General features: G+C 42.8%; 2 long non-coding RNA genes across 2 annotated transcripts; both read right to left on the bottom strand.

Moving 5' to 3' along the window:
• Positions 1–1,786: 1,786 nt before the first annotated feature.
• On the bottom strand, positions 1,787–9,769 carry LOC311428972. The gene is made up of 4 exons (XR_014687977.1): positions 9,631–9,769; positions 8,530–8,576; positions 7,378–7,531; positions 1,787–1,828 (listed from the first exon to the last, which is right to left on the bottom strand). It is a non-coding gene; the product is annotated as an uncharacterized lncRNA (long non-coding RNA).
• A 1,694-nt stretch (positions 9,770–11,463) lies between these two features.
• On the bottom strand, positions 11,464–14,549 carry LOC311428975. Its single transcript, XR_014687979.1, has 3 exons — positions 14,424–14,549; positions 12,715–13,200; positions 11,464–11,568 (listed from the first exon to the last, which is right to left on the bottom strand). It is a non-coding gene; the product is annotated as an uncharacterized lncRNA (long non-coding RNA).
• Between the last annotated feature and the right edge of the window lie 523 nt (positions 14,550–15,072).

The raw sequence follows: 15,072 nt of genomic DNA, 5'->3' as shown, positions 1-15,072 counted from the left end.
ACTATCCGGCCCCAGTTGGCGGTGCGTGACATCAGTATTTTAGTACTTGGTTTCTTGGATTTGCCAGACCGCCTTGAAGAGGGCTTTTTAGGCTTTGAAGATTTGGGCTTCTTAGCTACAGTCATTGTTCACATCTGCGACAGAGACAGAAGTTCTGGTTGACGTAAGAATATCAAGAAGCATTCCAAGAAGAAAAGAGTAGCAGAAGTCCTGTCACTTAATCTCAAAGAAACAGCCTTAAGAACTAAATCGCTGGTATGAATGATTTAAAAAGAATCCCCAAACTAAACACACAAAGTGAAAATTTCCATCTAAACTCTATCAGTATTACTTCTAGCTTCTGCAGAACTAGTGGCTGATGCCATTTCTTTCCCTTCCGTAGGATTTTAATCCATTACAACTCTGGAGTCTTTTTAATATAAAAATGTAGAAGACATTCTCTGAGGGGAATCAGTTATTTATTGATTTCCGGAGTTGCGCAATTATCTGTTAATTAGTACCTATGATCTAATAGATAATTGTTGCAATTATCTATTGCTGACATGAGTAACGGAACACTATTACTTCACTGCCTGCGTTTTTCTGTTTCGTCTGCACAAAGGTACCCAGAACTCACTGCTACTTTTCTTCTGTCTTTCCAGGGCTCGCCCTCTACCTCACTGTCTACTGCACCAGTCATGAGGGGTTTGTTATGATTCTATAATGAGCCTAGCTTTTAAATACACCTTTCATGGGCGTCACTTGGTGATAGCAAGTTAATTTCTGAGGGCTCCTCAGTCTACATCATGTGGTCGCTTTTTCCAGGTGAAAAAGCGGAGCCGTAAGTGGCAGTACACTAAAGCCCTGGCATGTTGAGATCCAAGAGGAGAGATGTTTGGCCCTCCTTTTCACTCCTGGGAGCCATATACCTCAAAACCCACAGAGGATGGGCTATATCTCAGAGAAATCTTGGGAAAGGAGAGCATGAAGAGCATGTTTGCAAATTTATTTCTCCCTGGGCTTCTTCTGCTTCTCCAAGAAAGACGAGTTTGAATATAACTTTGGCAGCAGTACTTCTGCTGTTTTACTCCTACCACATTTAAAACTCCTACAACAAACTGAAAAGTTAGACTAAAAAGCAGCTCTTTCCGTTCTACTTTGTAAAGCTGCACGTTTTCCTCATGCAAAACAACAGGGGAATGTAAGCTAGAAACGGAAATGCTGAATGTAAAACAAAACAAAACAAACCTCAGCCCTCCAGGACAAAAGCCAATAACTGCTACAAAGTCCTTTTTAAAATGCTGATTAGATTTCAAGGTGATACCGCTTTAAATAAGCATAGCTGTGTGTCCATAGGCAGAAGCTGAATAATGACAGGATGAACTTCTATACTTCATGTTTTGTTACTGTCTTACTGTAGCACACAGGGACTTGTTACCTTTAGGGAAACCACTAACCTCATGGAGGGTTTAAAACATAAGCTAGTTTGTTATACCAAAATGACGGAGAGAACAAAGCATAAAGTGCTTTCAGATTTCTAGCACGCCTTGATTGCTGTCCATTAAACTTCAGACACGTTAAACAAAACACAGTAAATAAGAAAACTCCTAGTCCCACAGCTGGCAAATTGTGTGCAGAGGTTGTAATTAGAACTTTTTTTGCCTTGACGTTTTACATTTAAAATTGATTTTAAATCCATTCTATACACACTTTCCATTCCTGAAAAAACAATACGCAAACCTGAAAAATGCATTTACATGAGAAATGAAGTCGTCCTTGTCCGATTGGAAGACTAAAGTGACAGCGCCTGGGCTCAGGGATAAGCTCTGATCTTCACCAGTGACAGCTCCTTTTGTAGGATTGAAAGGGAAAATGTTTCAGCAACACATTGGAAACATACTTAAGGGACAAGAAACAAAATCAAGACTGCAGTGAGAAGGAGAACAGAAAAACAATACTGGGGGGGAAGGGAAGGGAAGGGAAGGGAAGGGAAGGGAAGGGAAGGGAAGGGAAGGGAAGGGAAGGGAAGGGAAGGGAAGGGAAGGGAAGGGAAGGGAAGGGAAGGGAAGGGAAGGGAAGGGAAGGGAAGGGAAGGGAAGGGAAGGGAAGGGAAGGGAAGGGAAGGGAAGGGAAGGGAAGGGAAGGGAAGGGAAGGGAAGGGAAGGGAAGGGAAGGGAAGGGAAGGGAAGGGAAGGGAAGGGAAGGGAAGACCTTGATCTTTATACTGACCAATGAGATAAGCCTTACACATTTTTAAGTTTATTTTTGACAACTGATTGAGGTGTTACCAGGTATTAAGTACGATTCAAGAGCAAATATTAACACTAGAAAGAAGAAATCCGATCCACCACCACTGTTTCAAAATACATCCATTTCTCATTTGGAGATGACGTCTCTCTGACAAGGTAGTAGAAAAACTGTAAATACCGATAGAGCTTCCTCTCCCGATGTTCCATATGCATACCGATGCTGTTCCTACACCTACGCTCTGAGCATAAATTTATGTTGACATGAGTGACAAGAGAGGGTGTTACTCCTCTCTTTGTTTGCCTTGAGAGACACACCTCTTGTCCATTGAAAAGTAAATTCAAGATTCCAGATCAGTTAAGACAGTTGCTATCCCCCCATTCAGAGTTCTGCAGCAGCACTCTTCAGATGTGTTTAGCAGTCTCTTTAGAAAATGTTATCACTTAGGACCTGCTTCTCAGTAGGTCCACGTTTGGCCTCCGCTTAGCAGAGAGTCAAACCCAGCTTAAGCTTTCGTACAAGAGCCCCTTCACGAAACGGAGTTGAACCCTGACATAACTGAGTTGAACCTTTAACCTTGAAGCTTCCTTAAAGAAGAAAGCAGCACCCAGGCCAGGAAATAGAAATTAATCGTCACTTTACCCTGAAACGCAGTGGGCTATTCTGTGCTGGCAGGATTGCTGCCGGGCTGGCCGACGAGGCGGCGGGCAGCTCCCCGGGGCCACAGGGCCTGGCACAGGGAGCCGCCGGGGGTCTCCAAGGTCCGGGAACAGCGGCAACAGCAGGGACAGAGGGGACAGCAGCGACAGCAGCAGCCACCTCAGCCGGGGCCGTCTCCACAACCGCCACAACGGCCTCGGAACGCCGCCGAACTCGGAGCTCCAGCGTGACGCCTTTTGAACCTGGCCGCGCTGCTCATGGCTAAAACCAGAGCGTTTCCTCCGGCGTGTGTTTACTGTCGGTGCCGGATCGGCCCTCACCCCGAGCTCTCCCTGCCGGGAGGGCTTTGGGGTTGGGGTTTCCCTCCCGCCGCCGCCGCGGGCAGGCCCCGCGCGCAAGGGGTCCGCGCTGGGGAGCAGCATCTCACCCACGGTGAGAGCCTGAGGGCACGACATGAAAAAGCCCCGACACGAAAAAGCCACGGCATGCGGCCGAGGCGGCGGGGAGACGGCTCTGAGGGAGCTGGCACTTCGCCCTGCCGTCCTCCCCTCCCGGGCCGCCCCGCCGAGCCCCGTGCGCCTCAGGTGCTGCGCTGAGGGGGTGGCTGGCTACTGAGACAGCTGCCCAGGGCACTGCTCATGGCACCGAGCCTGACGGAGGTCAACAAGTGTTGAACAATGCTCTCAGACATCGGGTCTCACTTTGGGGTGGTCCTGTGTGGAGCCACGAGTTGGACTTGGTGATTATTGGGAGTCCTTTCCACCTTGGGATGTTCTCTGATTCTAGGTCAGCAATCCAGTAGCTGATGAGAAGTGTGGAGTCATTCAAAGGGAAGAGAGAGCACAACACTTCTCGTTTGCAGAAGCGGCTATTTGGTAACCAAACCGACGATTCCTTTGCTTCTAGAGCAACTAACAGCAGGGATCCGCTTTACAATAGAGGGAAAAGAGTCGTTGGCATGTCATGTGAAGTAAGCTTCAAATCCCAGAGGATGATTTTGTTGGAACTTTATTCAGCTGAAAACACAGAAGCCTTGCTTTTGCTTGTGTTAGTTACAGCTCCAGTTTACTTTGGTTGGGAGGGAAGGCATTCCAGGCTAATGTGCTGTACCTGTTCCTTCAGCTCATTGTCCATAAACGGAGGAGCAAACGAAATCAGTTTAATCTCCATTAAATGCAGCAGACAAAGCGGAGTAGAGGGTGATCTAGCACTTAATTTTTCCTGTAAGCAGGAAACCCAGAACTCAACAACAGTTTTCAAATCTTGTCCTGCAGTAAATGACCAGGTGAGTGAAGCTTGCATTTAGAGGATGTGCTCCTACAGTAGATGGAAATAGCTTTTCCTCTTCACAAGTGCAACTGAGTGGTGGACTGGCAGCTACGTGGTTAACTAGTTGTGCCAAAGGGGTTGTGTTGAATGCACAGAAAAATATGCAGGTCCCAACAGTAAAGGGTTGTCTGTAGGCATGACACTGAGTACAGATGTTGTCTGCAGGTTCGTGCAGAGTGCACCACGCCAATAAGCACCCAGAGTCGGAATGCACATGAAGGTCTTTTAATTATATAATTACTTATAGAACTCTGCAGAGTCAGGTACTAGGCAATCTTTCGCAAAGCAAGCACACCTCTGACTCAAATCGCCGTCATTTATACACAGGAAACTTGTGAAAACTCTCTCTTTGGCTCCTTTGGATTGGTTATTACAGCTCACCTAACTTATCTCCACTGAGCTTGTGCATTACAGAGGAATACCGGGGGGGAGGGGGAACAGGAGAGGGGGGACACACACCGAATCCCACATTAGCATAGATTAGCATTTTGACAGGTGTGATTTTTAATGTGCTAATGACCCTTAATGAGAAAAAGGTTACTATAGGTCAGTCTGGAGCTGGTGTTCTCCTTCCTGTTTTTTCCCTTTTAGCCCTTCTCTTCCTTGCTTCTGCTAGCTCAAGGCTACCTGTCTCTCTCCTTCTTTATTTTCTCAGCTAAAAGACTGCACAAGCTACAGGCCTCCCTATTTGCTTCAACATTTCCTTGTTTTTTTTTTTTTTTTTTTTTTTTTCCCAGCTCTGGGACGACACAGGTGTGGTTTGATATTTGCCAGTATAGCTAAAACTCACGCCAGTCTGCTCACGCACAATAAGTAGTAAGATTTAAGGACTGGTTTCATCGGCTTCTTCCATACTAACATCCTTCTTATGTTTTAGATATGCTGTAGTTAAATCAACACTAAGTTACTACTTGTGGAGTAATCGCCTTAAGCGACTAGGCATCATAAGCACACCTCCATCCCAAAAGCTACCCGCCTCCAAGGTGCAACCACCCCTCACTGAGCACGCCCTCGGAATTTCTCAGAGCCTGTACCTTTAAACGCAAGTGAGATCATTTCTACCAAGCACAACCAAGATATGCATGACTAGAGTCACTCAAGCTCCACCTTAAAGATAGAAAATAATATCAATTGCTTTAAGAGAAAGGGGATGTTAGGGAAGATACTATCAGGAAGGATTCCTTCTGACATCACTCGACAGGCTGAGCCTCTCACTCCCCCACCCCCACTCCATTGGGACGCCGTGGGGTAAGATCTGAACGCTTGCTTATACCAGGCGTCTCTGTGGAATCTTAGAAATCTGTAGAGTTTTGATGCTTTTTAGTGTCTTAATACCTAGGCTGTGTGCCTGTGCATTTCATGCATGCTAGCTTGCTTTTGCAGACAGTGAATTTATCACTGACAATCCAAAGAACCTGTGTACCTGTCGCCGTAAGAAATTGCACTTAATTGCATTCTTCCTAGCTGTGAGAGTTCTCCTTGAATGCGACTAGAGCGAGGCCGTACTGCGTTGTTGGTGAGTCCGTGACCGTGATAGTTCAGCACCCTGAATCTGACGGGACCCGTGACGGTCAATCGGCTACACCCCTTAATGCGACACTACTAGAGGAAGAAGATGACAGGGCTTGCATGCACTGCATTAGGCTTTGCATGTGAAAACACCCCGAAATAATTTCACGTGCATTTAACGTTTTTAAAGTGAAAAAAACAGGAAGGTGTAGTCTCTCTGTAAGCTACAGCCCTACATAGTTAAGGCATCAGCATTCATTCCTTTGCTTGATAGCAAAGTATGAACATACAGAAGAGTTAAATATTTTCTTTGCATTCTTAAAGGCGATTTTTCAGACTTGGGCTTCAGTTGTTGGAGTTGAAGAGATCAGTAGACATCCTTACTTTTACGTTAAGACCAAAATCTTTATCTAAGATTGTGTTATCTAACGCAACTAAACTCCCACCCCCATACGTTTTTTTTGTAACTTCGGAACGATCTTGCTGCAGTCCTACTCCGATGGTCTTTCAGTAACATGCAGACTGCCGTGGCAGATTCTGTTACAGTGCTTTTCTATTGACAGGGTGCATAACACTCAAGGTAAAGCCCCTTAAGTGTTTCTTTGGACCCTGCTGCTTCTGTTAGTACTCATTTTTTCACAAACTTGTTGAACCTGAGCCGTGCCTACTGAGCCAACGAATGCTTTGATGACACAGTATTTTGTCAAAGCAGTTTTGCTTCTTGGAGCTACAGAAGCAGCTCTGGCTACGTGATAGGGAATTGTGCTGCATTGGCAAAACCAGACTTAGCTACAGACTTACAACACTTGCTAACTCGATCTATTTCAAATCTCATTTTAACTTTAAAGGACAATCAGTTTTGTGGCTCCTGTCTTACTAATTTGCCTTGTTTTGCATGGAAGAGCAGCCTGTGAATGTTTTGCTTTATTGCATGCTTCAAAAAAAAAGGCTGAGGAAGAGACTGGAGGAACCTTTTCTATTCTATGGACTTTCCCCCGAGAGGGTGGAATTGCAGGCTACTTGGATGAATGTTCGAATATGAGTAAGGGAGCAGACCTCAGCCAAAGGAGGTGGAATCCTTGCTTAATAGTAAGTATCAGTGTGGGGACATCTTTGCTTAACAGGAGCCGTTTAAACTCTTCATAGAAACAAAATAAGCTGGACATCTTATGCTTGGAAAGCAGTATGGTTACACAGCTGCTAACATAATGACTTGAGTCTTCTGCTCTGCAACTTCAGGTTTTGTTTTCAAGCAGTGCATACATCAGTTTCAGCTTTGGACAAGGATATTTGCAATGCAAATAGTGATAAACCAGAATCAGTGGCGCTGACGAGTGTAATGGTGAAATGCAGCAAATCAAGTATTCCTGGAGAAATGTGAGATTACAAAACTAGTAAGCCATGAAGCACTTTTGTTGTTGTTGTTGTTGTTGTTTTTTAAATCAATTCTTATATGCTGAAATAGCACCTTCAAGAAAATCTGTTTATCTAGCCAGGTAACGGTGTCTCCCTGTAAACATGAAGGAAATGCCAGGAGCAGCCATAACTCTTTGCTGTCAAAATAAAGAGCAAGTCGAGGCCAACATCATGCCATAGTGCAAAGGCTTGCTAAGAAAGATCATTCTAAGAGGTCTGCAAGAAAAGATGACTTACTTTGTCATAAGTTTGTCAAATAGAATGGACGAGTTAGTAGTCGAGTACCGACTGTGTCCGACTCTACAGCTGCGGCGCAGCTCCAAGTCCCTGTTTTCTCCGTGGACTCGTCTCACAGTTTTTGCACCAGCTCTACTCCTCAATGTTCTGCTGACTGAAACGCAGAAACAAAGTATTTTGAAACAGTGAAGATGGGATTCTCCTTATTTCACCATTGCTCTTGTAAAATGGAAACAGACAAACAAAAAAGGCACCCTGAAGTGGATTGAGTTTTCTTTACATTTCAGATCAGAAGTTGTTGTCACAACCACTGCATTCCACTTCTTTATCGCTCTGCACGTTTAAACTGTCTACTTAAAACTGGGACCTGTAGGGAAATTTTTAAAGAGACTGAAAGCTAGCCAGACAAAAACAAACGTGCAACTTTTGTTCCATGCAGGAGGGAAATCTACTCCAGTTATTTCTGTCTTGGAAAAGTGAGAACAATCAACACCTTTCTCTAAGGTGTTTTCACTCCATTCATGTAAAACTGTATCTAACAGTGCTCAAAACAAACACTATGACATTGCAAGCCTCTTCCTAAGAGGTGTATGTTTGATTACTCTGTTTATGCATGCAGCACTTCCATTTCCTGCATTATGATCTAACAGCTCAAGGAGGTAAGAATCGTTTCAAGAGAAACACCCAAACACCACATAACTCAAACTCGTGCTTTTTAGAAAAAAGCCTGCCCATTGTTTACCATACAGCACCCTTTGGCACAGGTTTGTTGCTTGCACTGTCATTAAAAGAGACAAGAGGACAAGGGGAAGGGAAGAGCTACACCACTGTGCTGCTAGGATCACAGCTAAGGTTTACTTTTGTGGTTGCCAGCTATAAAACTAAGTTTGAACTTATCAAGTATCGATTTACTTTGCACAATTAGAACAGTTTGCTTTGTGCCTACCAAGCTGCAATTCACACTGCTCCCTCCCCAAGGAATTCATAAAATCTCCTATTTGCACCTACCTCTCTTCACAGAAAAGTCACTGAGGAGTGAATTCAGATGACTACAGAAGGCTTTGGGGCCAAATGAAAGCGATGGAGTGACCAAGTGCCATCCTCTTCAGTAACCAGCACAAATAGGTATCCCGGGGACTTACAGCCACTTACCTGTGTTATATTCTTTTTTTCGTTCCAATTTTGGCTTTCTCAACTGCCTACATTAAGAAAGAGGACAGGGCAGAGAAGGGAGAAAAGACTTGTTGTATTAGACCCATCAAGGATGGGAAATTTCACCATGTTTACAAGCCAGTGCTCCATGGTATACAAAGAGAAGCCTGTAGGCCTCACGCAGGATCCACATCCCAAGTCTGTTGCGTGCCATATACACGCGGTTCTGTATGTACCCACATTTCCTAGCTTGCTCATGTTGAATTCTCAAAATTATGAGCAATAGCACCCAAGTGGAAAAGATACATGTCCTGGTTTCAATTAGGACAGAGTTAGTTCTCCTCCTAGTAGTGGGTAGGTTGCTATGTTTTGGCTTAGAATGTGTGAAAGGATGTTTAGAAGAGTGCTGATACCACCCCGATGTTTCAATTGCTGCAGAGCAGTACTTACAACAAGCCAAGGACCTTTCGGTGTCTCACTGTCCTACTAGCGATCAGAATCGGCGCACAGCAACAGCTGCGAGGGGACAGACTCAGGATGGCCGACCCCAACTGGCCAAAGAATTCTATGCCTTATGGCAACACGCTGCACCATGGATAGGGCGGGGCAGCCGGGCTGCTAGGGGTTACGCTGGGCACTGGTCAGCGGGTAGTGAGCAACTGCATTGTACATCACTTGTTTTGTACACATTACTAGTAGCAGTACTATCATCATCATCATCATCATTATTATTTTCCTGTCTTAATAAACTGTCTTTATCTCAACTCGTGGGCTTCACTTTCCCATTTCTCTCCCCCATTCCAGAGAGGGAGGTGGGAGGGTTGCAGAAGGGCTGTGTGGTGTTTAGCTGCCGGCCGGGTTAAACCACAAGAACACCTCAAAGGGGTTGGGAAAAAAAAACAGTTTTTTTTTAGAAAAGCGGGAGACTTTCACTGAGAAGAGGGACTCTAGTTTTAAGGTACTGGTACGCCATCAGCATGCTCATAGGCCTCTGCTGATTTTAGCCGGAGGTTTATCAGGTCACAACTCACTGCACATGCTTTCTCTCTTGCTTTTCAATCTACAAATCGAACAGAGATTGAACATATAGAAATACAGTACCTTGAAAAGCATCTTCTCTTGACATTTCCCCTCAGTATCGCCATACTTTCTTCAAAGCTGGAGACTGAACACCGCAGGATGCTTTTGCTCATTGATCTTAAACGGTGTCCGTTGAAACATTCAATACTGGTAGAAGAATAATCCTAGGGAAAGAAGGAAACAAGAATATATTTATGTGAACCACGTAGATTCAGATAAAGAAATTCTGCCTCACGCAAGTTTAATTGACCCTCCTGACTTGGTAGTGGGGCAACTAATGGCAGGCAGACACTGAAACGCTGCTGTGCTCAAGAAAAACCTGGAGAGAAAAAAAAAAAAAAAAAAAAAAAAAAGCTTTCAAAACTAAAGCTTCCCTCTCCCCACCATTTTCTTGTGGATAACTTAAGCTTAATATCCTTGGCAAAAAGATATTGCAGCAAAACCTTTCACATAAACTTAGTGTTTCGTGAAAAACAACAACAAAAACTTTAAATTCAATTGGAATTTTTTTCAATAAATTCAATTGGAATTTAAATTCAAAACTTTAAATTCAATTGAATTTAAATTAAAAAAACGAAACTAATTAATTTAAATTAAAAAAAAATAAATTCAATTGACTGTTCAGAGGAACAGTCAAGCTTGACATTATACATCCTAGAATTAAAATCTAGTTTGAGTTTTTCTCCCATCTCCAGACCTTGCTAAAGATGCTTATTAGGAGCTCTGTCAAAAAAAGTGTAAGGCTTGTTATATCAAAGCTTCGAACCCTTCTTACTGCCCTTGACCTTCTTCACATTGCTGCTCCTACAAGGGTGAGTACTATCATTTTTAGTACGGGAGGGAAGCTGTGATATCCTTGAGTGGGGGGTCGTTCTGTTTACAAAATGAAGTTCCAGTAAGAGTACATCAAATGAACCAACTTTCTTTGAACTTTAATTCATCACTATATTGAATGAATGACCTCTGGATTTCTCTCTCCCATTTGGAAGTCAATTTGAAAACAAAATACCTCTGCCATAAAGAGCCAGGCATCAGAGACACCTGTTGCGCCTCAAGAACAGAGAAGGTATTAACGACAAGAGCAGCTGAATAAAATGCAACTTGCCATTAGAAATGGGTGTACTGGCATCTACAGGTGCCGCTGGCATCTCCTCATTTTCATTACTCTCTTCATCTGGTTTCTCGTCTTCAGTAGCAGGGTTCTGCTGTGGTGACTTGGAGCTGTCGCATGGAGCACACGCTGCAGAGGTGCGACCTTGCAAGAAAGAATAGATACCAAAGATCTTCGTCGTGCATTTTCAGTTACAAATGCAGAGACAAGTCTTCAAATCCTTAGCGTTAAAGCACGTACCTCTTTTCTCACGAGATTCTTTAATTTGTTCACAAAGTCGTCCAAACTCTGTATCCGTTTCGTTCCTCACCATTGAATATGCAGTGTCTTGCAAAACATAGGCGCTGTGACGATCTGAAATTTTACACACTTTAACTGAATGTTGTCTACCAACCAATGAAACTGTTTTGATCACAGAAAAATTGCTTTCTTCATAGGTTGGTTCCGAAAGGTTCTCTCAGTGAATATTTTCAGCATAACAACATCGAAGTTAATTAAAACAAAAGCACTAGTTCCTTGGGAACACTTATATCACAATTCCATGCCCAAGTAGCAAAATGATAAAATATTTACAGTCTGGACGTCCAAAATAATCTAATCCATCCGAAGTCTATTGTCCGCACACAGCATTTCTCCATCTATACGTTTGACAGATTTTTTAAACTAGGGCTAAAAAGCACATCCTCACCTGTAGATCTTTGATCCGGGTAGTACTCTAAGGCATTGTCACAGATTAGATCGATGTCCTTCAGCTAGTCTCCTGCAGCGAGGTACTGGCACGAGTCAATTTGAGTCAGAACTGTTGAAAGATCCATCGGCTCTTTAATCCTTGTGGCATAGTCAGGTACCTGCAGATCAAATACAAGCATTCAGAGGTTTTCATAACCTTGCACACTGTCTACCAAAATTATTCTGAAAACTTTAAATAAACGACTTCCTAAAAACCCTGAACATTTGCGATGCATCAGAAGACGCTGAAATTAACCAGTTTGCTTCTCAAAAATGGAAGGGCTCTTTCATTTTTCATTAGAGCGGCTAGGAGAGGACAACAAGAAGTAGGGAGGTCAGAAGCACATGCATGGTAGAGAAGAAACACTGAGGGTGGGAGATTCATTTCACTTTGCTTCAGAAAATCACAACAGTGAAAGCTGAGCAAACCATCCGGCATTCTCTTCGTTGTCGACATTGAGGAAAAGGTGCATGAATTGCACCTGTGAAGTACCTATTGCAGGCATCTACTTTAGAATGAGATAACTGGGCCCTGAGGTGCTCATTTCTTCCCTCAGACCAGAAGAGGAGACTAATGACCAGTTCAGATGAGGACATATGTATCTGTCTAGATTTTTCACAGCTCAAGAACCTAGGAGAAAAGGGGAAGAAAAGCCAGTGAATGCCCACAAGAAGAGGACTTTGCTGATCCGCAGGTATATTCAAGTTACATCTGTCTTTGAAATATACGCCCCTAGTTTAGGCTTATCTCATAAATTAAGGAGAAAAAGGCATCTAAGCAGCCAATTGGAGGAAAAAGAAAACACACTGCACTTATGGTTGATTCCTATTGAGGAGTTCCAGATGAAACAGAGAACAGGATCTCAAAACTTATTTTTACAAACTGCTGCTCTTATTCCTGTTCCCACAGGAACTGACAGTCCAAGAAAGGGCTTCAGACTTCATTAAAGTAGTCCTGTAAATACTGTTTGTAATTATAAGGAAAGATCTCTGTGCTTTTCAGTGCTGTGACACGCCTACATATCAAAGCCTTTTCACGAGCAAACTGTGTTGGCATTTGGACTGGCTTTTTAGAATGAAACCAGGGCTTTCAGCGAATAATCCCATAAGAGACATTTGAGAGTCGGCAGAAGTAAAAGCACTGCCTCTGCTTCTTGCAAAATCCTTACAGTGCAGCCCTAAAAACAAAGTTGAACCTCACCCAAAACGCTGAGAAATACGAACACTGAGAAGTTACAGACACACACAGATCAGCACTACTTTACCTTCTGTGGGTCAACGGGCTTTGCAAATTCCCTGAAACGTCTGTCAGTGGCAAGTCTGTGAGTAACGTCCCTCAAGAAAATTCTAAGGTCACGCAAGGTATCCTCCTCTTCCTCCTCCAACATCCCTACTTTTGTGGGGATCATTCTTGTGGCTTCTGAGGCTCAGCTGGTGGTGCTACAGGCACGACTTCCAATGTCCAATCAACTTCAATTAATCAGGAAAAATTAGCCAATTTACAGTACTCAAATACAAGCATATGACAAATTACTGACAGAAAATGACCACCAAAGCAAAGCCCAACGAGCTAGTAACTTCGATAGGAAAGTTTTAGATGTACTTCTCATATCCTCCTCACCTCTTTTCTTTACAGGAGGCTTAGCCACTTCATTTAGAATTAGGTCCTCAAAAAAAGATGCTCTCTCTGCCCTACCAGGCAACTCAATATTGCACACTTCTCCAAATTCCTTATTAAATAATTTTTGGATCTAAAGCAGAAGGACGAGAGACATTTCAGATTTAAGGCCACAAAAAACTCATCTTCTATTCCAAAAAGACGAGTACCTTTTCAAATTAATAATAACCTGAAGAACACAAACTGAAAAAAGTTATCTTCCTGGCCTTAAAAGGCTACATTTTCACAGGCTGGCACAGCAAATTCAAATATCACCTTTAAGAATCACCTATAGAATTAATGCTCGGTGAAGGGATTGTACGCTACACTGATAAAGTAATGGCTTTCACCACATCCAACAGCGCCTCCTTTGTATTTACTTGCCTTGCTGCAGCCTTTACTTAGAACCTTTATGGCTATAGAGGGAAGAGAAAGGCTTCAGCAGACAAGTGAGGGCTTTTTGCTGAGTTTTTATTTCTCTCCCAAAAGGTGTCTGAAGTAGCTAGTACCTCTACGTCTTCCTCCATTTTCAAGTTCTAGTATTAAAAGGTAGGTAAGGAATTTCACTACTTATTTTAGAAGGAATTTACAGCCTGTACAAAAACTTCTGTGGGAACTCAAGCACTTTCAAAGCAGTTGATAATAAACACGTCTAGGTAAGACCCGTTCTCTTCCCCCAATGACTGAGACCAAATCATCAGAATGACAACAGCGTGGTCCTGTTTTGGGCACCTTCCCTTAATGTAAACTCTCAGAAGTCAATGAAGTTCTGCACGTACTTTTACTACAGTTTATTTAGGAATACAACTAGAATTCGATTCCAAAGTTACTTTAGCAGAAATTGGAACTCAGCTTTCCAGCTTGGAAAGCTTTGGCCTATATGAAGAAAGAAACTGATTTATTTATTTATTTTTTTAATCAAAGTGTTTCAATTCTCTACTAAATTGCATTATTAGCAGTTTACCCAACATAGCATGGAATGGCAGACTGTCAGAAGAAATCTCTTCAGTAAGAACATCCTCTTGTAATTTCAAGCACTTCATATTCTTGACTGAACCACTTTGTAGCCACCAGAATTATTGTATTAATTTATTATTTGCATGTGTGAGAAGGGGGTGAAAGTCACTTGCTTGACTCAGAAAAAACCTGAAGCAGATGCTTTCACAGTATTCTTTTTCTCTAAGCAAATTTTAAGTGATTTGTTAGGGTGCCTGAGTAATAACAGCATGCATTTAAGAAAGCACAGCATTTTGATGCTGAAAGCATATATAAATTACAAGACACTGAAGAAATAGTAAGAAAAGTATTGACAAATACCTCTTCTGGGAGATCTGAGTGACGTACATCAGACGGAGCAAGCAGCAAAACTGGCGAAAATGCTGGAATGTTACGTAGTAGAGTTAGAAAAGTAAGTTTCAAGGCAGGTCCAGCGTTGTCCCACCATAAATGGATATCTGGGACATAAATTGTGCTTGGTGCTGTCTTCTGAGCATTTCGGATCAGCTAGTGAAAAGGAAAGCTTGGGTAAGAAAACTAAAACACGTACAAGAACCTGTTAATACATAGCTACATAGCCATCTGACTGCCCCATGAAATGAAACTGCGTGAACAGAGTGGCAAGCATCCTTTCACATAAGGAATTTCTCTGTGCACCCTTTCAGATTATCAGTATTCGGAGAACTCTAGTCAGAAGATGGGAAGGATATATTCAGGCAGTGGCTAGACACCGTAGCTATATGGCCACAGCCACAATCATCGCATAACAAAGAAAGGAAATGTCCCTCTTAAGGGACACATCAGTATTCAGTCGTGTAACATGTCTGTCCTTACTTGTATGGCTCTCAAATGTTTCCACTAAAAGTAAAAATATTTTAAGGTAGTGATGCCAAACAAGAAAATGGATTTCCTGCCTAAAAGTAAAAACACCAAATCTGTTCATTTTTTCTAGCTAAAACCACATCACCGT

Source organism: Aythya ferina, assembly GCF_964211825.1.
Source record: "Aythya ferina genome assembly, contig: HAP1_SCAFFOLD_225, whole genome shotgun sequence".
NCBI lineage: Eukaryota > Metazoa > Chordata > Aves > Anseriformes > Anatidae > Aythya > Aythya ferina.
Note: the sequence above shows the minus strand (reverse complement) of the source record. Positions and strands in the feature narration are given on the sequence as shown.